Source organism: Lagenorhynchus albirostris, chromosome 9 (genome assembly GCF_949774975.1).
Source record: "Lagenorhynchus albirostris chromosome 9, mLagAlb1.1, whole genome shotgun sequence".
Lineage (NCBI taxonomy): Eukaryota > Metazoa > Chordata > Mammalia > Artiodactyla > Delphinidae > Lagenorhynchus > Lagenorhynchus albirostris.
The window spans coordinates 52,993,987-53,017,516 of NC_083103.1; positions in this window are offsets into that span (position 1 = coordinate 52,993,987).

Sequence of the window (23,530 nt, forward strand, 5' to 3'; positions counted from 1 at the left end):
CTGCTTCTGCACTGTTATGTGAGAAAGACACACACTTTTCTCTTCTTTGAACCATTGCTCTGGGGTCTCTGTTTCAGTCTTTTAGCCATTTGAGCATGTGGATCTGGCCATGCTTGAACTAATTTGAGGAACATGAAGACAGTGTGGAACTAAGATACATGTAAGATGGGAGAGAGTGATCAGAGTTAAAAGTATTCCAAAGTCCTTATTTGTTTGTGAGGAGAAGAGTTATTGATTAACTTATTAACCTAAAATGTTTATTAACTTAAAAATGCACATGGAAGGAAAGAAAAGCAGATATAGAAAACCTTATTAAGGCCAGAAAAAGGGTAAAAATAAGCAAAGAAAACACATAGCAAATAGAAAATAGAATACAAGGTGGTAGGAATATTTCCAAATATATTAGTGATTGAGGTAAATGTCAATGATCAAAACTTTCCTGTTAAAAGAGAATGTCAGACTGGAGAAAAACACAAAACAAAACGCAACTATACACTGTATGCAGGAAACATATTTAGAACATAATGACACATAAATATGGATAAAAAGTGATGGAAAATGTGTAGCAGGCAAATACTAACCAAAAGAAAGCTGATACCATTATATTAATTGATCTTAAATTGATCTTAAAGCAAAAATCATAATTGGGGATAAAAATGAACGGTCATCACATAAAAATAGAAGAAACAGTTCACCAGAAATATATGACATAGTTTGTATCTAACAATATAGCTTCAAAATATATACAGCAAAACTTGCTAGAATTTTAAGAAAAAATGCACAAGTCCATTATTATCATCAAAAAGAGAGATTTAAAAAAAACACATCTAAGTAACTGATAAAACAAACATAAAATATTATTAGGAATGTAGAAGATTTAAACAATTAATAAGCTTGATCTAATGGACCCTGCATCCAACAATTAGAGAATACACATTCTTTTCAAACTTAAATGGAATATATACAAATTGACCATACAGTAGGCTGCAAAACAAACATAAACAAGTACCAAAGACTCCTACAAATCACTTCTTCTGATGACGGTGCAATGATATTAGGAACCAGTAACACCAGATAATCACAAACCTCCACATGTTTAGAAATTAAGCAAAAAAAAATACTTCTAAATAATTCATGGGTTTAAAAAGAAATTATAATGGATACCAGAGAATATTCAGTGCTGAAAGAAAGTGAAACATTATACATCAAAGTTTATGGGATGCAGCTAAAAACAATATTCGCAGGGAAATTAATCACCTAAATACATACTTTAGAAACAAAGGAAGATTAAAAATACTCTACTGATCAGATTCAGGAAGTTAGAGATCATCCAGAGCAAACATAAAGAAAATAGAAGAGCAAAAAAGAAAATGCAAGGTAATTAAATTAAAAAAAACTTATGTTAGAGAATGTCAAAAAATTCAAAAGTAGCTTCTTTAAAATAGACAAACCTTTGACAGATTCATCCAGAAACAAAAACACACAAGTAAGCAAAAGTCACACATCAACAATTTTAGGATAGTAGGAGGGACAATTGTAGATATAGCAGAGATTTAAAGACTCATCGGCAAATACTAAGAATTACTGTCTGCTGATAAATTTGAAAAACCTTGTGCGGTAGGAGCCTCCAGGATGGCGCACAATAATCTTGACCTCCTGGAGTGCGTAGCTCTGTGTAGTCCGCTCCCACACTGCCTAGTGCTAACCCGAGCAACCAATAGGATATTGTGAAAATGATGGTGTGTGAGTTTCGAGGCCAGGTCAGAAAAGACATTGTGGCTTCATCTTGCTCTCCCTTGGATACCCACCCCGGGGAAGCCAGCCACCATTTGGGGAGGATACTCAGGCAAGCTCGGCTGCAAATGATGAGGAACTGAGGCCTCCTGCTATCAGCCATGTGAGTGGTCCAAATTAGAAGTGGATCCTCCAGCTCCAGTGAACCTTCAAATGGCAGCAGCCCTGGCTGACATGGTGCCTGCAGCTTCATGTGAGACACCCTGAAGCAGAAGCACCCAGCTAGTCATTCCTGACGCATAAAAGTTATGTGAAGTAATAAATATTGATTGTTATTTAAAGTGCTAAGTTTAAGGGTAACTTTTAAATTTTTAAATAAACTTTATGTACTTATGTATTTATTTTAAATATACTTTATTCCTTAGAGCCTTATTAGGTTCACAGCAAAATTGAGGATAAAATACACTCAGTTCTCATATACTCCACTCCCCATCGCCACACAGTCTCCCCAACTATCAACATCCTGCACCAGAGCAGTACATTTATTACGATTGATGAGCCTACATTGACATACCAACACTCAAAGTTCAGAGTCTACATTAGGGTTCACTCTTGGTGTTTTCCAGTCTATGGATTTTGACAAATGTTTAATAACATGTATCCAATATTATAGTATCTACAGAATACCTTAAAAATCCTCTGTGTTGGGCAGATTCATCCCTCCCTGCCCCCCTGCTCCTGGCAACCACTGAACTTTTTGCTGTCTCCATGGTTTGCCTTTTTCAAAATATCATATAGTTGGAATCATTCAGTATGCCGCCTTTTCAGATTGGCTTCTTTCACTTAGTAATATGCATTTAAGGTTCCACCATGTCTTTTCATGGCTTGGTATCTCATTCCTTTTTAGCACGAAATAATATTTCATTGTTTGGACATACTGCAGTTCATTTATCCATTCACCTACTGAAGAATATCATGGTTGTTTCCAAATCTTGGCAAGTATAAATAAAACTGCTATAAACATTTATGTGCAAGTTTTTGAATGGATATACATTTTCAACTCATTTGAGTAAATACAAAGCAGCATGATTACTGCATCATACAAGAGTATATTTAGTTTTGTAAGAAATTGCCTGTCTTCCACAGTGACTGTACCAATTTGCATTTCCACCAGCAATGAATGAGAGTTCCTGTAGCTCCACATCCTTGCCTTGGTGGCTCCACATCCTTGGTGATGTCAGTGTTCTGGATTATGGCCTTTCTAATAGGTGTGCAGTGGTATTTCATTGTCTTAATTTGCATTTCCCTAATGGGATATGATGTGGAACATCTTTATATATGCTTATTTGCCATCTATACATCTGCTCTGGGGAGCTGTTTGCTCAGATCTTCTGCCTATTTTTTAATCAGGTCGTTCATTTTCTTATTGTTGATTGTTAAGAGTTCTTTGTACATTTTGGATAACGGTCCTTTTTCAGATATGCCTTTTGTAAATATTTTCTCCGGGTCTGTGTCTTATCTTCTCATTCTCTTGACAGTGTCATTTGAAAAGCAGATGTATTTAATTTAATGAAGTCCATCGTATCAATTCTTTATTTCGTGTCCTCCTATGCTATTTTCAAGGAGTTTTATGGTTTTGCATGTAGGTCTATGATCCATTTTGAGTTAATTTTTGCGAAGGGTGTAAAGTTTGTGTCTATATTCATATTTTTGTGTGTAGATGTCTAGTTGTTCCAGCACCATTTGTTGAAAAGACGATCTTTTCTCCATTGTATTGCCTTTGTTCCTGTGTCAAAGATCAGTTAACTATACCTACATGGGCTATTTTGGGGATCTCTATTGTGTTCCATTGATCTATTTGTCTCTTATTTTGCCAATACTATGCTGTCTTGATTACTGTAGCTTTACAGTTAAGTCTTGTAGTCAGGTAGTGTCAATCCTCCATCTTTGTTCTTCCTTTTTCAATATTGTGGCAACTGTTCTGGGTCTTTGTCTTGCCATACAAACTTTAGAATCAATTTATTGATATCCACAAAATAGTTTGCTGGGATTTTGACTGGGACTGTGTTGAAGTTTTAGGGTAATTTTTTATGCAGCAATACAACTAACCCACCCAGGGGAAATAGAAAGTTTTCTTAGGAAAAAAATATATCTTAGTAAAACTGATTTTAGAAGGAATAGAAAGCTTGAATATTTCAATAAGTTGAATCAGTAGTTAAAAATCTACCCACAAAGGAAAACAAAACAAGACAAAATAAAATACCTGATACACTTACCTTACAGGTGATTCTCACAAAACTTTCATAAAACAATCCCTATGCTATGTAAATTATTCCATAAAACAGAAAAAAAAAGGGAGAACTTCCCATCCCAGTTTAGAAAGCCAATATAATCATTGTACCAAGATAGACAAGGATAATATGAGGAAGAAAAAATTATAGGCCAATCATAGCTGTAAAAATCCTAACTGAAATGACAGCAAACAATTCAAAATTCTACATAAAATTACTAAAATTTCAATATTAGTGTTTAATCCCAAGAATGAACACGTTTTAATAATAGAAAATCTGTAGATATAATACTAAACGCTTCTAGATTAAAGAGAAACATCACACAACCATCTCAAATAGATGTAGTATTTTGAAAAACATGATAAAAGTTGACACCCATTAATTAATTTTTAAAAACCCTTAGCAAGCTAGAACGTTCTAATATGTCAAAGGATATCTACCAATAGCCTACCAGAAATAGTACACATTATAGTGAAATATTGGAAGCCTTCCCTCTGTCTTCAGGAACACAACCAGGGAGAGTTGATCCCAGTCATTAGGGTTGGCTGAGAGAGTCTGGTGGTTTTGGATTTCTAGTTCTGAAGCTAGGTAATGACTGGAGTCAAATACCTCGGTGCTTTTGCTATGGCTGGTATGACTACAGAAAAAGGAATTGTACCAAAATCGTGAAATCTTTGAATCCTGGAATCAGAATAAAAGAAGGATAGAATCTTAGAATAATAAAATATTTATTCAGAGTCCTAAATCTCATAATAATAGAATGATACCATCCTAGAATCCTAGAAAAATGAATGTTAAATTCCTAGAATCTGGGAATAATTGAATATTCTTCTAAACTATTTATTTATTCATTTACTTGTTGCAGGCTAAGAAATTCTTCCTTTATTGAGCCAAAATAGGAATTCTTGCAATTTCTTTCTTTCCTTGAGACCACCCATGGCAGCATTTTAAAGACATATTCAAAAACAACTGTTATATCCCCTCATCTTCTCTTCTCAGGGTAAATATTCCTAATTCTTTCACTTATTATCATATCCAAATATTATACTAAAAACCAGATACTTTGATACTCTATTGATCTCCTGTTACTCATCAAACTTTCGTCCACTATTTTAACAACTATTGATGGCTCTTGCCTGAAATAACTATTATTATGTTGTTTGCCAAATAGCGATTTTCTAACTCCATCATTTCTTATATGTTTATTAGTTGACATCATTGTTTATACCTGTATGGATTCGTGAATTCTTTTTTTTTTCCAGTGGGTTTAGTTTATTACTATCACTTTTTATTTTGATGCTCAAACTGCTCCAGATTTTCACAGTAGGAGCCCCTTGGTATGACTCTGCAGCTCCATTTAAATAAATGATACAGACACATCTTACGTTCCATAGTGAACACACTCCCTGCCTTCCTTTCTCCAAAGTTACCTCCAAAAGAAGATGGTATAGATGTATGTTTTTGTACATGGATTACATACACATGTACCTACAATAAATGTGGTATTTTTTTCTGAATGGTATCATACTTAATGAAGCCTTTTCAATGTGCCTTTTCCCTAATCAATAGGAATTTGAGAGTCATCCATGCTGATACAGCTAGATTTAGTTAGGCTGTTTCAACTGCTCTCTAGTCTGTTGCATGATAAACAACTTAAAAAAATCTACATCTCCATTGATGAACAGTTAGGATGTTTCCATTTTTTAGTTGTTACAATTGGTACAGGGTGTTTTTCCTTATGTTTGTCTCCATTGACCATATGAGAGCATTTCTCCAGGGCTGACAATCCAGAAGTAAAATTTCTTGGTCATACTATATGCTTCTTTTAATATAGAAGGAACAACTTGCTCTCCAAAGTGGTTTTACCAATTTACACTCCCACCTGTGACATGTGAGAATTCCTGTTTCTCAGGATCCTCACCAATATTTGGTACTACAAGACTTTTTAACTTTTGCCAGTGTGAAGGCTGTGAAATGTTATATTGGGGTATTTAAATTTGAATACTAGGGAGGTTAAGCATCTTTTCATGTGCTTGTTTCCTGTTGGAGTTTCTGTGCATTACCTGTTTGTCTATTAGGTTAACTTTAAAGAATTATTTTATGAGTTCTTTATACATCCTGCATATTAATTACTATGGCTTGTATGTATGGCAAATATCTTCTCCCAGTGTGTAGCTTATCATTTAACCTTGTTTATAGTATATTTTGGCATACAGAGGTTTAAATTTTTAACATAGGCAAATGTATCAGTGAAATCAAAGTTTATCCAACTTTGTGGGTTGTAATTTCTGCATCTTTAAGAAATCTTAGCTACTCTGATGTTAAAGATAATCTCTTATATTGTCTTTAAAAGGTTTTGTCTTTATATTTTTAATCTATCCTCTGTGTGTGATGTGAGGGTGTGTAGCAGACTCCCATTCTTCCTTGTTTACCACACCCCAACATATTTCAGTTCTCATTAACAGTGTACTTCCTTCCCTTTATGACTTCCTTACAGCCAGAAGTGGTCATGTAACCTGATTCTGCCCAATGAGGTATAATCAGAAGACTGCTTACAAGAAGTGGCAAAAATACTGCAGAGAGGACCCTGTACCCATCACCTATCATCTCCTGATGGTAACATCTCAAATACCTATACTACATTACCAGAAGGAAATTGACATTAACAACATAAAATTATTATTTTTTTAACATCTTTATTGGAGTAAAATTGCTTTACAATGGTGTGTTTGTTTCTGCTTTATAACAAAGTGAATCAGCTATACATATACATATATCCCCATATCTCTTCCCTCTTGCGTCTCTCTCCCTCCCACCCTCCCTATCCCACCCCTCTAGGTGGTCACAAAGCACAGAGCTGATCTCCCCGTGCTATGCAGCTGCTTCCCACTAGCTATCGATTTTACATTTGGTAGTGTATATATGTCCATGCCATTCTCTCACTTTGTCCCAGTTTACCCTTCTCCCTCTCTGTGTCCTCAAGTCCATTCTCTAGTAGGTCTGCGTCTTTATTCCCATCCTGCCCCTAGGTTCTTCATAACCATTTTTTTTATATTCCATATATATGTGTTAGAATATGGTATTTGTTTTCTCTTTCTGACTTACTTCACTTTGTATGACAGACTCTAGGTCCATCCACCTCACTACAAATAACTCAATTTTGTTTCATTTTATGGCTGAGTAATATTCCATTGTATATATGTGCCACATCTTCTTTATCCATTCATCTGTCAATGGACACTTAGATTGCTTCCATGTCCTGGCTATTGTAAATAGAGCTCCAATGAACATTTTGGTACATGACTCTTTTTGAATTATGGTTTTCTCAGGGTATATGCCCAGTAGTTGGATTGCTGGGTCGTATGGTAGTTCTATTTTTAGTTTTTTAAGGAAACTCCATACTGTTCTCCATAGTGGCTGTATCAGTTTACATTCCCACCAACAGTGCAAGAGGGTTCCCTTTTCTCCACACTCTCTCCAGCATTTATTCTTGGTAGATTTTTTGATGATGGCCATTCTAACTGGTGTGAGGTGATACCTCATTGTAGTTTTGATTTGCATTTCTCTAATGATTAGTGATATTGAGCAATCTTTCATGTGTTTGTTAACAATCTGTATATCTTCTTTGGAGAAATGTCTATTTAGGTCCTCTGCCCATGTTTGGATTGGGTTGTTTGTTTTTTTGATATTGAGCTGCATGAGCTGCTTGTATATTTGGAGATTAGTCCTTTGTCACTTGCTTCATTTGCAAATATTTTCTTGCATTCTGATGGTTGTCTTTTCGTCTTGTTTATGGTTTCCTTTGCTGTGCAAAAGCTTTTAAGTTTCATTAGGTCCCATTTGTTTATTTTTGTTTTTATTTCCGTTTCTCTAGGAGGTGGGTCAAAAAGAATCTTGCTGTGATTTATGTCATAGAGTGTTATGCCTATGTTTTCCTCTTAGAGTTTTATAGTGTCTGGCCTTACATTTAGGTCTTTATCCATTTTGAGTTTATTTTTGTGTATGGTGTTAGGGAGTGTTCTAATTTCATTCTTTTATATGTAGCTGTCCAGTTTTCCCAGCATCACTTATTGAAGAGACTGTCATTTCTCCATTGTATATTCTTGCCTCCTTTATGAAAAATAAGGTGACCATATGTGCACGGGTTTATCTCTGGGCTTTCTATCCTGTTCCATTGATCTATATTTCTGTTTCTGTGCCAATACCATACTGTCTTGATTACTGTAGCTTTGTAGTATAGTCTGCAGTCAGGGAGCCTGATTCCACCATCTCCGTTTTTCTTTCTCAAGATTGCTTTGGCTATTTGAGGTATTTTGTGTTTCCACACAAATTGTGAATTTTTTTGTTCTAGTTCTGTGAAAAATGCCAGTAGTAGTTTGATAGGGATTGCACTGAATCTGCAGATTGCTTTGGGTAGTATAGTCATTTTCACAATGTTGTTTCTTCCAATCCAAGAACATGGTATATCTCTCCATCTGTTTGTATCATTTTTAATTTTTTTCATCAGTGTCTTATAGTTTTCTGCATAGAGGTCTTTTGTCTCCCTAGGTAGGTTTATTCCTAGGTATTTTATTCTTTTTGTTGCAATGGTAAATGAGAGTGTTTCCTTAATTTCTCTTTCATATTTTTCATCATTAGCATATAGGAAGGCAAAAGATTTCTGTGCATTAAGTTTGTATCCTGCTACTTTACCAAATTCATTGATTAGCTCTAGTAGTTTTCTGGTAGCATCTTTAGGATTCTCTATGTGTAGTATTGTGTCATCAACAAACAGTGACAGATTTACTTCTTCTTTTCCGATTTGGATTCCTTTTATTTCTCTGATTGCTATGGCTAAAACTTCCAAAACTATGTTGAATATTAGTGGTGAGAGTGGGCAAGCTTGTCTTGCTCCTGATCTTAGTGGAAATGGTTTCAGTTTTCACCATTGAGGATGATGTTGGCTGTGGGTCTGTCATATATGGCCTTTATTATGTTCAGGTAAGTTCCCTCTATGCCTATTTTCTGGAGGGTTTTATCATAAATGGGTGTTGAATTTTGTCGAAAGGTTTTTCTGCATCTACTGAGATGATCATATGGTTTTTATTCTTCAATTTGTTAATATGGTGTATCACATTGATTGATTTTTGTATATTGAAGAATCCTTGCATTCCTGGGATAAACCCCACTTGATCATGGTGTATGATCCTTTTAATGTGCTGTTGGATTCTGTTTGCTAGTATTTTGTTGAGGATTTTTGCAGCTTTGTTTATCAGTGATATTGGCCTGTAGTTTTCTTTCTTTGTGACATCTTTATCTGGTTTTGGTATCACGGTGATGGTGACCTTGTAGAATGACTTTGGGAGTGTTCCTCCCTCTGCTATATTTTGGAAGAGTTTGAGAAGGATAGCTGTTAGCTCTTCTCTAAATGTTTGATAGAATTCCCCTGTGAAGCCATCTGGTCCTGGGCTTTTGTTTGTTGGAAGATTTTTAATCACAGTCTCAATTTCAGTGCTTGTGATTTGTCTGTTTATATTTTCTATTTCTTCCTGGTTCAGTCTCGGAAGGTTGTGCTTTTCTAAGAATGTGTCCATTTCTTCCAGGTTGTCCATTTTATTGGCATATAGTTGCTTGTAGTAATCTCTCATGATCCTTTGTATTTCTGCAGTGTCAGTTGTTACTTCTCCTTTCTCATTTTCATTTCTATTGATTTGAGTCTTCTCCCTTTTTTACTTGATGAGTCTGGCTAATGGTGTATCAATTTTGTTTATCTTCTCAAAGAACCAGCTTTTAGTTTTATTGATCTTTGCTATTGTTTCCTTCCTTTTTCATTTATTTCTGATCTGACCTTTATGATTTCTTTCTTTCTGCTATCTTTGGGGTTTTTTTGTATTCTTCTCTAATTGCTTTAGGTGTAAGGTTAGGTTGTTTATTTGAGATATTTCTTGTTTCTTAAGGTAGGATTGTATTGCTATAAACTTCCCTCTTAGAACTGCTTTTGTTGCATCCCATAGGTTTTGGGTCGTTGTGTTTTCATTGTCATTTGTTTCTAGGTATTTTTTGATTTCCGCTTTGATTTCTTCAGTGATCTCTTGGTTATTAAGTAGTGTATTGTTTAACCTCCATGTATTTGTAATTTTAAAGTTTTTTTTTCCTGTAATTGATATCTAGTCTCATAGCATTGTGGTCGCAAAAGATACTTGATATGATTTCAATTTTCTTAAATTTACCAAGGCTTGATATGTGACCCAAGTTATGATCTATCCTGGGGAATGTTCCATGAGCATTTGAGAAGAAAATGTTTTCTGTTGTTTTTGGATGGAATGTCCTATAAATATCAATTTAGTCCATCTTGTTTAATGTATCATTTAAAGCTTGTGTTTCCTTATTTATTTCATTTTGGATGATCTGTCCATTGGTGAAAGTGGGGTGTTAAAGTCCCCTACTATGATTGTGTTACTGTCAACAGCTGTTAGCATTTGCCTTATGTATTGAGGTGCTCCTATGTTGGGTGCATAAATATTTACAAGTTATATCTTCTTCTTGGATTGATCCCTTGATCATTATGTACTGTCCTTCTTTGTCTCTTGTAAAAGTCTTTATTTTAAAGTCTATTTTGTCTGATATGAGACTTGCTACTCCAGCTTTCTTTTGATTTCCATTTGCATGGAATATGTTTTTCCAACCCCCCCACTTTCAGTCTGTATGTGTCCCTAGGTCTGAAGTGGGTCTCTTGTAGACAGCATATACGTGGGTCTTGTTTTTGCATCCATTCAGCCAGTCTATGTCTTTTGGTGGGAGCATTTAGTCCATTTACATTTAAGGTAATTATAGATATGTATGTTCCTATTACCATTTCTTAATTGTTTTGGGTTTGTTATTGCAGGTCTTTTCCTTCTCTTGTGTTTCCTGCCTAGAGAAGTTCCTTTAGCATTTGTTGTAAAGCTGGTTTGGTGGTGCTGAATTCTCTTAGCTTTTGCTTGTCTGTAAAGGTGTTAACTTCTCTGTTTAATCTGAATGAGATCCTTGCTGGGAAGAGTAATCTTATTTGTATGTTTTTCCCTTTCATCACTTTAAATATGTCCTGCCAGTCCCTTCTGGCTTGCAGAGTTTCTGCTGAAAGATCAGCTGTTAACCTTATGGGGATTCCCTTGCATGTTATCTGTTGTTTTTCCCTTGCTGCTTTTAATATTTTTTCTTTGTATTTAATTGTTGTGATTAATATGTGTCTTGGCGTGCTTCTCCTTGGATTTATCCTGTATGGGACTCTCTGCACTTCCTGGACTTGATTAACTATTTCCTTTCCCATATTAGGGAAGCTTTCAACTATAATCTCTTCAAATATTTTCTCAGTCCTTTTCTTTTTCTCTTCTTCTTCTGGGACCCCTATAATTCGAATGTCAGTGAGTTTGTTGTCCCAGAAGTCACTAAGACTGTCCTCAATTCTTTTCATTCTTTTTTCTTTATTCTACTCCACAGTAGTTATTTCCACTATTTTATCTTCCAGGTCACTTATCCGTTCTTCTGCCTCAGTTATTGTGCTATTGATTCCTTCTAGAGAATTTTTAATTTCATTTATTGTGTTCTTCATCATTGCTTGTTTGCTCCTTAGTTCTTCTAGGTCCTTGTTAAATGTTTCTTGTATTTTCTCCATTCTATTTCCAAGATTTTGGATCATCTTTACTCTCATTACTCTGAATTCTTTTTCAGGTAGACTGCCTATTTCCTCTTCATTTGTTTGGTCTGGTGGGTTTTTACCTTGCTCCTTCATCTGCTCTGTGTTTCTCCGTTTTCTCATTTTGCTTAACTTACTGTGTTTGGGGTCTCCTTTTTGCAGGCTGCAGGTTCGTAGTTCCCATTGTTTTTGGTGTCCTCCCCCAGCGGCTAAGGTTGGTTCAGTGGGTTGTGTAGGCTTCCTGGTGGAGCAGACTGGTGCCTGTGTTCTGGTGGATGAGGCTGGATCTTGCCTTTCTGGTGGGCAGGACCATGTCTGGTGTAACACCATACAATTAAATAGGCTACATATAGACCTCACTTGGATTTTAGCAGTTTTTGCATGTAGCTTTTTTTAAAATTTATTTATTTTTGGTGCATTGGGTCTTTGTCGCTGTGCGTGGGCTTTTTCTATTTGTGGCAAGTGGGGGCTACTCTTCGTTGTGGTGCGCGGGCTTCTCATTGCATTGGCTTCTCTTGTTGTGGAGCACAGGCTCTAGGTATGCGAGCTTCAGTAGTTGTGGCACATGTAGTTGTGGCTTGCAGGCTGTAGAGCGAAGGCTCAGTAGTTGTGGCGCATGGGCTTAGTTGCTCCGTGGCATGTGGCATATTCCTGGACCAGGGCTCGAACCCATGTCTCCTGCAGTGGCATGTGGATTCTTAACCACTGTGCCACCAGGGAAGCCCCTGCATGCACTCATTTTTAAAAAAATATCTCCTGTGTATAGTCTATGACATTTTATCACATGTATAGATTTGTACAAACACAACCATAGTCAAGATACGGGACTGTTCTATCACCACAAAGCATCTCTCTCTCCTGCTACCTCTCCATAGTCACACCCTTCCCTGATTTTCCTGGTGGAAAATGCTCAGAGAGGAGGGGTGGCAACCACTGGTCTGTTCTCCATCTCTAAATTTTTGGTGCTTGAGAATGTTATCTATATGTAATATGTAGCATATAATATTTTGAGACTGCTTTTTTCACTCAGCAGAGTTCCATGAAGATCCACCCAAGTTGTATATGTCATTAGTTTGTTCCTTTTTATTGCTGAGTATTATTCCTTTTGTTTAACCATTCACTCATGGAAGGACACTTGGGTTGTTTCCAGTTTGGGGAGATTACAAACAAAGCTGCTATGAACATGCTTATACAAGTTCTTCTGTGAACATGTTTTCATTTCTTTAGGATAAGTGCTCAAGAGTGCATTTACAGGTTGTATGGTAAGTGGATGTTTAATTTTTTAAGAAACTACCATCTGTTTCCGGAGTGGCTGCATCATTTTTCATTCCCATTAGTGGTGGATGAGAGATTCAGTTTTGTCACTGTTTGGTGCTATCAGTGGTTTTCATTTTAGCCATGGGTGTGTAGTGGTATCTCATCATTTTGATTTGCATTTCCCTAGAGGCTAGTGATGTTGAACATATTTTCATGTGCTTCTTTGAAATGACATATTTAAAAGTCATATCTTTCACTGTACTTATAAAAAAGATTGTTGAATTTTGGCATATACTGATCTCTACTCAGCAGCTATACTAAACTCTTAATTAGTTTTAATAGTTTCTAGATGATATTGAACTTATTGTTCACAAAAATGACAATTTTGCCTCCTTCCTTCTTACTTATACCTCTCTTCTTTCTCTTATCCAGTTGTTCCTAATGTACCCCTAGAATTATTATTCTCAACTTTAATGAAAATGTTTCCACTACCTTACCATTAAGCGTGATGTTGATTTTTGGCACAAGATATTTAGAATCCATTCATCTACTCCAATTTTACTAAGAATTTTTTTAAAACATCAAGAATATATGGTGAATTTATCAAATGTCTCACAGTCTCTTCAGAGATGATCACATCTTTTCCACCTTTATCTTTCAACATATTTAATTATAATTTAGATTACTAATATTGCTGTATGGTGAGGCAAAAAAAAGAAAAAGAAAGAGAGAGAGAGAAAAGAAAAAGGAAGCAGTCCAAGCTTGTTTGTAAGTTTTTTTTTTCCTTTTTTTTTTGGCTAAACCACGTGGCACACAGGATCTTAGCTCCCTGACCAGGGATCGAACCCAGGCCCCCTGCTATAGAAGCACAGAGTTCTAACCACTGGACTGCCAGGGAAGTCCCTGGATTGTTTTCTTTTTGCTGCACTTGTTTTGGTCACAGTTGCCAACAGTGTTATGATAACTTTACCAAAAGCATTTGGATACTTTCCTTTTCTGTGCGCTCTAACAGTTTAAATGGAACTGCAGTCATCCCTTTCCTAAGGACTTGAGATAACTTACCTGTGAAGCGTCTGCATCTGGGGCTTTTGGGGGGCAGCTCCTTGCCATCTGCCAGAGGGATCATGTCATTCCCCTATTTGAGACTCTTCAATGGCTTCCCAGTGCCCTTAGAATAAAATCTGACTCCTAGCCACGGCTTTCCAGCCCTGCAGGACTGGCCCAGATCTGTTAACAACCTCCTTTCATATAGTCTCCTGCTTGCTGTTCACTGCACTCCAGCCTCACTGGTGCCTTTTCTGATCCTAAAACATACCAGGCTCTTTCCAGCCCCGGAGCCTTTGCATTTGCTGGTTCCTCTGCCTGGAATGTTCTTTTTTTAGCTCTTATATTGCATGGCTTATTCTCATCCTTCAGGTCTTGCTTAATATCACATCTCAGACAAGTCCTCCCTCACCATCTTATCTGCTGTGAGGTCCTTTACTTCTCTCTCATCATTCTGTTTCCTTAATGTATCACTCATTATGCTCTGTTATTATCTTGCTAACTTTCTACTTGCTTATTTTTTGCTACACCACCGTCTATTCCACTGTCGACTATGAACCCCTTTGAGTTCCCTGGAAACTTGCCTGTCTTAGGTACTCTGTTTCCATTCTCTAGAACTCTGTTTGGCAATAGCAGACAGACAAACAAACAAATGAATAAAAAATATTGTTGACTGAATGAATTAATCAGAGGACCAGTGAGGGGACCACCATTGTCAGAAAACAGATAAGAAGGAATCACCTAGGGTGGAGCTCAGGTTTGTACAGGTTTAGGTGACAGCAAAAGAGCCAGGTGGAAAGTTCTGATAGGCATTTGGAGATGTAAGAATGTAGTGAATTGAAATGTCGATTTGAGAGTTATCCTTGACCATCTGTTAATGCACTTAATTACCTGCCTACTCACCCATTAATCCATCTGTCTCTTCATTCATCTATCCATGCATTAATATATTCATTCATGGATTCAGGCCACAAACTTTTGAATAAACCGTGAGTAAACCATGAGCCAAGCCCTGGGCACCAGGGTTACATTGACCAATAGATAGTCTCTGCCCTCAAGGAGTATAAGTCTGAAAGGGATGGGAGAATAGGGGACATAAGTAATAACAGACTCTAGTAAGCACTGCTATGAGGTAGCTACAAGTGCATAATACAGAGCATAGTTGAAAACATACGGATAAAATAAAGAATTTAATCTTGAGGGTATGCCCAAAATTAGCGAGCCGTGGAGAGGAGTAGCTTATGAGAGCCAACAATCAAAGGAAGAGGTGGTTCACGGTGATAAAAGGGGACATGGGAGAGAAATTTTATCATAGTAGAAAAAACTTGGGCTTTAGAGTCAGAATGACCACACTCCGAATCCTAGCCCTGCTTCTTAGCTGCTGGGTAAATTTGGAGAAGTGATTTATTCTCTCTGAGCCTCAGTTTTCTCCCTGAAAAATAGAGGTAATAGTGCTACCCTCATAGAAATGTTGTAGGGTACATCCTGCCTGATACACAGTAGATGCTCACGATGGTGGTTGGATGATGATGATAATAGTGGTAATGATGGTGGTGATGGTGATGACAACAGTAATGGTGGTGGTGATGGTAGTGATGGTGGTGGTGATGATAGTGTTGAAGATGGTGACGATGGTAACTGGAAGACAATTTAGATCAGGGGTCCCCAACCCCCGGGGCCTCAGATCAATAGCGGTCCGCCGCCTGTTAGGAACTGGGCCGCACAGCAGGTGAGCGGTGGGCGAATGAGCAAAGCTTCATCTGCCACGATGCACCCCATCGCTCGCACTACCGCCTGAACCATCCTCCCCCCTCCCCCCCACCCCGTCCGTGGAAAAAATTGTCTTCCACAAAACCGGTCCCTGGTGCCATAAAGGCTGGGGACCGCTGATTTAGAGACCTTACTTCTTGCTTGTTGAGCAATATTTGACTTGGATTTCTTGAGGCGTTGCCCCTTGTTAGGAGAAAGCGTCATGAAATTTTGATGGACAATAGAAGGGTGGGCCAAGTTTGTGCTGCCACCTTTTGAAGGATGACTGTAGTTTTGGTGGAAGCTGGACACAGGCCATCCACTTTCTGCAAGGAAAATGCATCAGCTACAATCCATTAAGCTGCTTTGCTGACTCAAAAGTTTTTATGATGAGCGCTGAAATTAAGTGATTATATTTTTTTCTATTTGAAAAGATATGCCTTCCTGCTGGGCTTAGATAGTAGGGTCAAGTATGATGGTCAGGGGAAGGAACTGGTTTTTAGTTAGAATCAATTTTCTCTTGATGACTATGGGGGACTGTGGCTTGTAACTTTGCCAAGAGGATCCGCATTTTGCCTTCTGCAGCTCTACAGAGTGGAGAAGCACCGGGGATACTGAGGGTGGGAAGGGGGAGCAGAGCCTGTTGGAAAAAGATAGCTATTTCTGTCAGACAGGGCTTAAAGGGTGATAGTGTCACCTGCTTAAAGCACCCACCACTGTGCCCAGCACCCATCAACTATGTCGCAAATAGACGTCTCAGGGACTTCCCTGGTAGTCCAGTGGTTAAGACTCCGCATTTCCACTGCAGGAGGAGTGTGTTCGATCCCTGGTCAGGGAACTAAGATCCCACATGCCACGTGGTGTGGCCAAAAATAACACAAAAACCAAATAGACCTCTCATCCCCTCCCTCACATAGGCTGGGCATCCTGGTGCCCTATTGGCAAGGACCACCTAAAAAGGGCAGGAAGCCAGGACATGAGAGCCAAACTCAGTGACTGGTGAGATTGTGGGTTCCGAAATGGCTGGGGGGAAGGAGACTACTCTTTAGCAAGTGCCTTCAGACTGCCAAGCATCGTGCTAGGGGCTTCATGTTTGATCCTTACCATAGCCAAGAGTTAGTATTATCAACTCATTTTGCAAATGAGGAAATCAGGTCTCAGAGAAGGGAAGTGACTTGCTTCAAATCATCAAACTAATTCAAGGTTGAGCCAGCACGTGAGTCCAGGCCTTTCTGACCCCAAAGACTCCACTCTTTCCATTATATACCCCAGTGAGGTTGGAATGCTGGGGACGTGGGGTTATTAAAAATGGAGTATCGGAAAGGAGACTGAGGTGTGGGACAGCCAACAGCTCTGATCTCTCCCCACTTATCTCAGGGCGTTAAGTTCTTGGAGAAGCCAAACTTCAAGAGAGCTAGGTCTGAGCTGGCAGCACATGAGGGGGAGGGAGCATGGGAAGCAGGAAGATACGAGGGGAAGGTGGGAGGGGTTGCTCAGAATTTCCAGGATCTCCTCCTACCCAAAGCCTCTCTCCACCATTTCTCATCCCCAGATCCTCCACGGCACAGTGCAGGCTGGGAGCCACCCTGCTCTGGTGTGAGTTCAGCCCTAAGCTCTTTGGGGAGCCAGGCCTCTGCAGAGACCCAGGGACCTCTTAACAGTCTCATGGCCTCATGGCTTGGGGCCCATGAGCTTTCCAGGATCTTACACAAATATTTAAGCCCTGAGAAGAAAACTATACTGGCTCTAAAACATGAGCAGATGAACAGCAACATCAAAATTAATAAATGTTTAACTAAATGACGACAAATGCAGTATTATGCCAACTAGTCACAGGCATCCCAAAGGAATTCTTAGAATAAAGTTAAGTACAAGTTACAAAACAAAATAATTCACTCTTCACAAAACTCAAAATTATAAAAATCCTTTGCAAAACTTTTACTGAAGTAAATGGTATTTGATGCAGGATCCGTTTATGCTTGTCACAGCACGTTTATTATGCTTGCCAGCCTATGAAGGCCTTAGAAGGCCTCTGCTGGTCTTGCAGGGCGGGGTCCCTTTGGGTCACAGCAGTGGGCACAGAGGAAGGAAGCTGCAGCTGGTTTCCTTATAGAACTGGGTATCACAATTCAGTAGACAGGGACGTAGCTGGAGGCCATCTGCCATCAGCAGATGTGGTCTCCTAGGAAACACTGGAGAAGGACAAGGAGCAAGGCAGCTGATTGGCTACACATAGGAGACCAAAACACCCATCTGTCATCTGCTCTGCCTGGGCCAGGAGAGCAACATGCTCAGATGTGGGTTTTAGCAGCTCCCTCTGGCTGCTGCTGTGTGGAGAAGGGGCTGGTTAGAGCAGAAAAACCAGGGAGGAGACTGTAGCAGGGTCCAGTGAAGAGGTGATGGTGGTGTGGCCTGCAGGAGGGGCAGTGGAGATGGAGGAAAGAAGATGGGTTTGAGAGATGTGCGTAAGATAGAAACAGCAGGACTTTCTAAATAACTGAATGTGGAGAGTGAGAGGAGGAAGAGGCCTGGATTGGAGGAGGGAATGAATGGTGGTGCTGACAGCAGCAGGGGATGCAGGAGAGCAATGTCTGGTACATGCCGATGTCAGCTGGCATCATGCGAACCTAGTAGGCTTGAGGGGCTTATGGGACGTCCAAAGGAAACTGTCCGGGATGCAAACTGACGTAGTGGCTTCACAAGGTGGGCCCAAGGTGCGGACACAGATGAGGGCACACACATGGGTCAGGCAGAGCATGTTTATTTCGCTGAAGGACCATAGGGCAGAGCCCTCTTCCACCCTGGGCTTTCACCTTATACACCATTCATTTGTCCATCCACGAAACCTCTTCCGATGTTCACAGTCTGGTGGGGAACGAGACGTGAATGAGGGCAGCTGTGCTACGAGGTGGACAGGGCTCCCCCTGTGAATGCTGTGGTCTCTGCTTTACCTGTGGGGTGTGGTGGGGTCATAGCAGGCCTCGTGGAGGAGGAGGTATTGAACTGGTTCTGGGAGGTTGGGTTGGGTACATACAAGAGAAAGTTACTCTGGGCAGAGAGAAGAGCAGGCTAGCTCATGGAGCACAGATTACTGGCTAAGGGTTTTGCCATGGCTGTTTGGGATTGGAAGAGAAAAGAAAAAGTTCTGAATTAAGACTTACTGAGGGGCTTCCCTGGTGGCGCAGTGGTTGAGAGTCCGCCTGCCGATGCAGGGGACACGGGTTCATGCCCCGGTCCGGGAAGATCCCACATGCTGCGGAGCGGCTGGGCCCATGAGCCATGGCCACTGAGCCTGCGCGTCCAGAGCTCTGTGCTCCACAACGGGAGAGGCCACAACAGTGAGAGGCCCGCGTACCGCAAAAAAAAAAGACTTACTGAACCTCTACAAGGTGCTGTATTAGTTTCCTATCGCTACTGTAACAAATTACCACAAATTTAAAACAACACAAAGCTGTTCTTTTACACTTCTAGAAGTCGGAAGTCTGAAATCAGTCTCACTGGGCTAAAGTCAGGGTATCAGCAGGGCCGATTCTTCCTGGAGGTTCTGAGGGGAGCATCTGTTCCTTTGCCTTTTTCAGCTTCTGTATTCTTTGGCTTGCGGCCCCTTCCTCCGTGTTCCAAGTTCGTCACTCCAGCCTCTGCTTCCATCATCACATCGCCTTCTCCTGTGACTCTTACCCACCTGCATCTCTTTTATAAGGACTGTTGTGATTATATCAGGCCCACCTGGATAATACAGATTAATCCAGGATAATGGCAAACCCCTTACTTTAATCACATTGGCAACGTCCCTTTTGCTATGTAAGGTAGCATTCACTTTCTCGGGGTTAGGATGTGGTCATCTTTGGGGGCCATTACTCAGCCTACCATAGGTGCCCAGCACATTCATCATCCCCAGGGTATGGAAAGCACACTCAGGCCCTGAGAAGCCTGTTTGGCCCAAGGCCCAGGCTTTCAGTTTCTACTCCAGGCTGACTGCAGAAATTCTGTGTGGAATCTGGCCACTGTCCCTGAGCTCAGACTGCCTAGTTTCTAATTAAGTTGTACTGCAATATTTAGGTAAACGAGGTAGGTGCGGAACAGAGGAATAGAACAGAGCTAAACAGGCTCTTTACAACAGGACTTCAGCATACTGTGTACTTTGACTCTCAAACCTTAACTCGTCATGAAACCTTTTTGAGATAGCAGCGCTCCACTGAACACAGTCTAGGCAGTGCTGCATAGACCAGGCTACTGTGTTGACTGTTTAGCCTGAAGGGGAAAAAACCTCAGGGGAGGAGGTGTTTCCTTCAGCTCTGAGAAAGGTGAGAGTGGGAAGGAGAAAGCCTTAGTCCCACATTTCTTTACTCAATAAATGCACCTTCTAGGTGCTGGGTATATATTGGTGAGTTGTATAATTGTGTTTCTTGCCCTAAAGGAGCTTACAACCTATGTAATGGATAAACGTAAAAATGATTGATTTCAACACTACCCCTTGAGATAAGGGCTGTGGAGGAAATGTCCAGGATGGAAGGAGAGGGAATAACAGGGTGTTCAAACGTGTCATTTAAATCAGAACCTGAAGGAGAAGGAGACAGCAATCCAAAGGCTGGAGCAAGAACACTCCAGGCAGAGAGGACAGCATGAGTAAAGGCCCTGAGGTGGGAGGGTGTGTGAAGTATTTACAGAACTGAAAGGATGAAAGGAGGGCAGTGTGGCTACAGCACATGAACATGGGTGGAGAAGAGGAGAAGGTTGGCAGGAGAAACTACCAGAGAGGCCAGATCACATGGGCACTTGTGGGCCAAGGCGAAGAGTTTAGAAATTGTTGTGTAACTGTTAAGCAGGGAAGTTGCAAAATTAAAAAAAGAAAAAAACAATAACAACACAATGACAACATTGTTTGGAGAATAGACTGTAAGAAGCCAGAGGGTAAGTCTTGCTCCTACTGTGTTCCCAGGGTCCAGAGCGGTGCCTGGCAAATAGGACGTGCTCATTTAACAACTATTGGTTGAGTGAATAAGTCAGTAAGAGAAGTAGGAACCTTAGAACAGAGGCTGTTGTGGTAGTCCCTGCAGGTGAAGGACAGTGGATATGGGAAGATGTGGGGGCATTCAAGATGTATTTTGGAACTAGAAGTGACAGGTGTTGCTGATGGGTTGAGGGTAAAGGGAGTGGTAAGGGAGGAATCTAGACTGTCTCCTGGGTTTCTGTCTCAAACTCCTGGGTAGATGATGGTGCCATTTTCTGTGAAGGGGAAGATTGGGAGAGGTTAAGGAATATTGGGAGTGGGAGTGAAAAAGGAAACCAAGAGTCCACTCTTGCACATGTTAGCCCTGAGATGCCTTTGAGATATCCAAGTGCAGATATCAAGTTGGCAGTCTGGAGGAGAGGTAAAGTATGGATTTATAAACGTGGAAGTCATCATACACAGATGGGTATTAAAACCATGTCATGATCAAGATTGCCCAGGTTGCGAGTGGGACTGAAGGGAGAAGATGGCCAGGACTTAGGTGGATTCAAAATGGTGGTCTTAAGTTCAGACAACACTATAAAGCTACGGTAATCAAAACAGCGTGGTACTGGCACCAAAACAGATATATGGATCAATGGAACAGATTAGAGAGCCCAGAAATGAACCCACACACCTACGGTCAATCTTCAACAAAGAAGCCAAAAATATACAATGGAGAGAAGACAGTCTTTTCAGCAAGTGGTGTTGGGAAAGACAGACAGCTGCATGTAAATCAATGAAATTAGAACACTCCCTTACACTATACACAAAAAGAAACTCAAAATGGCTTAAAGAATTAAATATAATATATGATACCAAAAGACTCCTAAAAGAGAACATAGGCAAAACATTCTCCAACATAAATCGTAGCAATGTTTTCTTAGGTTGGTCTCCCAAGGCAATAGAAACAAAAGCAAAAATAAACAAATGGGACCTAATCAAACTTATAAGCTTTTGCACAGCAAAGGAAACCATAATCAAAATGAAAAGACAAGCTACTGAATGGGGAAAAATATTTACAAATGATGTGACCAACACGGCTTAATTTCCAAAATATACAAACAGCTCATGCAGTTCTATGTCAAAAAAAACCCAACAACAACAACCCAATCAAAAAATGGGCAGAAGACCTAAACAGACATTTCTCCAAGGAAGACATACAGATGGCCAACAGGCACATGAAAAGATGCTCAACATCTCTAATTATTAGAGAAATGCAAATCAAAACAACAATGAGGTATCACCTCACACTAGTCAGAATGGCCATCATCAAAAAGTTGGCAAATAATAAATGCTGGAGAGGGTGTGGAGAAAAGGGAACCCCCTTGCACTGTTGGTGGGAATATAAATTAATACAGCCACTATGGAGAACAGTATGGAGGTTCCTTAAAAAACTAAAAATAGAACTACCATACGACCCAGAAATCCCACTCCTGGGCATATATACAAAAAAGATGAAAGCTCTAATTCAAAAAGATACATGCACCTGAATGTTCATAGCAGCATTTTTACAATAGCCAAGACATGGAGGAAACCTAAGTGTTCATCAACAAATGAATGGATAAAGAAGATGTGGTACATATATACAATGGAATATTACTCAGCCATAAAAAGAATGAAATAATGCCATTTGCAGCAACATGAATGGACCTAGAGATTATCATACTAAGTGTAGTAAGTCAGACAGAGAAAGACAAATACCATATGATATCACTTACATGTGGGATCTAAATAAAAGATACAAATGAACTTATTTGCAAAACAAAAACAGACTCACAGACATAGAAAACAAACTTATGGTTACCAAAGGGGAAGGGGGGGGAGGGATAAATTAGGAGTTTTGGATTAACAGATACACACTACTATATATAAAATAAACAACAAGGTCCTACTGTATAGCACAGGGAACAATATTCAATGTCTTGTAATAACTTATAATGGAAAGGAACCTGAAAAACAATATATATGTATAACTGAATCACTTTGCTCTACACCTGAAATTAACACATTGTAAATCAACTATATAACAATAAAAACAAACAAAAAGGTAGTCTTAAAAACAAACAAAACAAAAACCAAATAAACATAAGCGTCATATTAGTGTGATGATCTGAAGAAATCTGTTTAACCCCTGTGAGTTTGCTTCTTTCTCTGTAAAATGAGAAGAATTCCTCCTCCTAGGACCATACTTTGAAGAACCAGACACACAAGTAGGGGCTCAAGGGGGAGACAGCCCTAAGAGGGCTTAGAATTCCCCATCCTGAGAAAGGTGGAAAAGGGACAGACTTAGCTCTTCTGCAGCCAAACCCACCAGAAATAGACCACTTAGCCATCTCTGTGAGCAAGTTCCCCTCACTGCTTTGCCTGTTATCCAGGCTCCTTCCCCCCCCCACCCCCCCCACCCCCGCTTGCCAGCCCTGCCCTAGAAAGTCAGTCCATCCTGCTTGCAGATTCTCAGAATGGCCACCAGAGGGAGCGCCTCCTCACGGCTGGCAGAGGCTGGCTCTCTCCTCTTTCTCTCCACCCCAAAACTCTCCCACCTCCTTGCCCTCCCTTTCCCTTTACTCGCTTTCCCCCTTTCGGCTTTGTTGTTGTTTTTTGTTTTAATTTCAGAAGTATCTGCGAGTTTTAATAAACACAAGAGTCCAAAGAGAATTTGGACAGCTCCCAAATCTTCTGTATTGTTACTGCCTTTTATAGTCTAGTTGTAATTACTAATAATCCTGTTTGAAGACTTGTTAGAGTCTTGAGAAATTTTGACCATTTAATCTGGGTCTTAGGAGCATCATTTCTTTGTCTTGAAGGAGA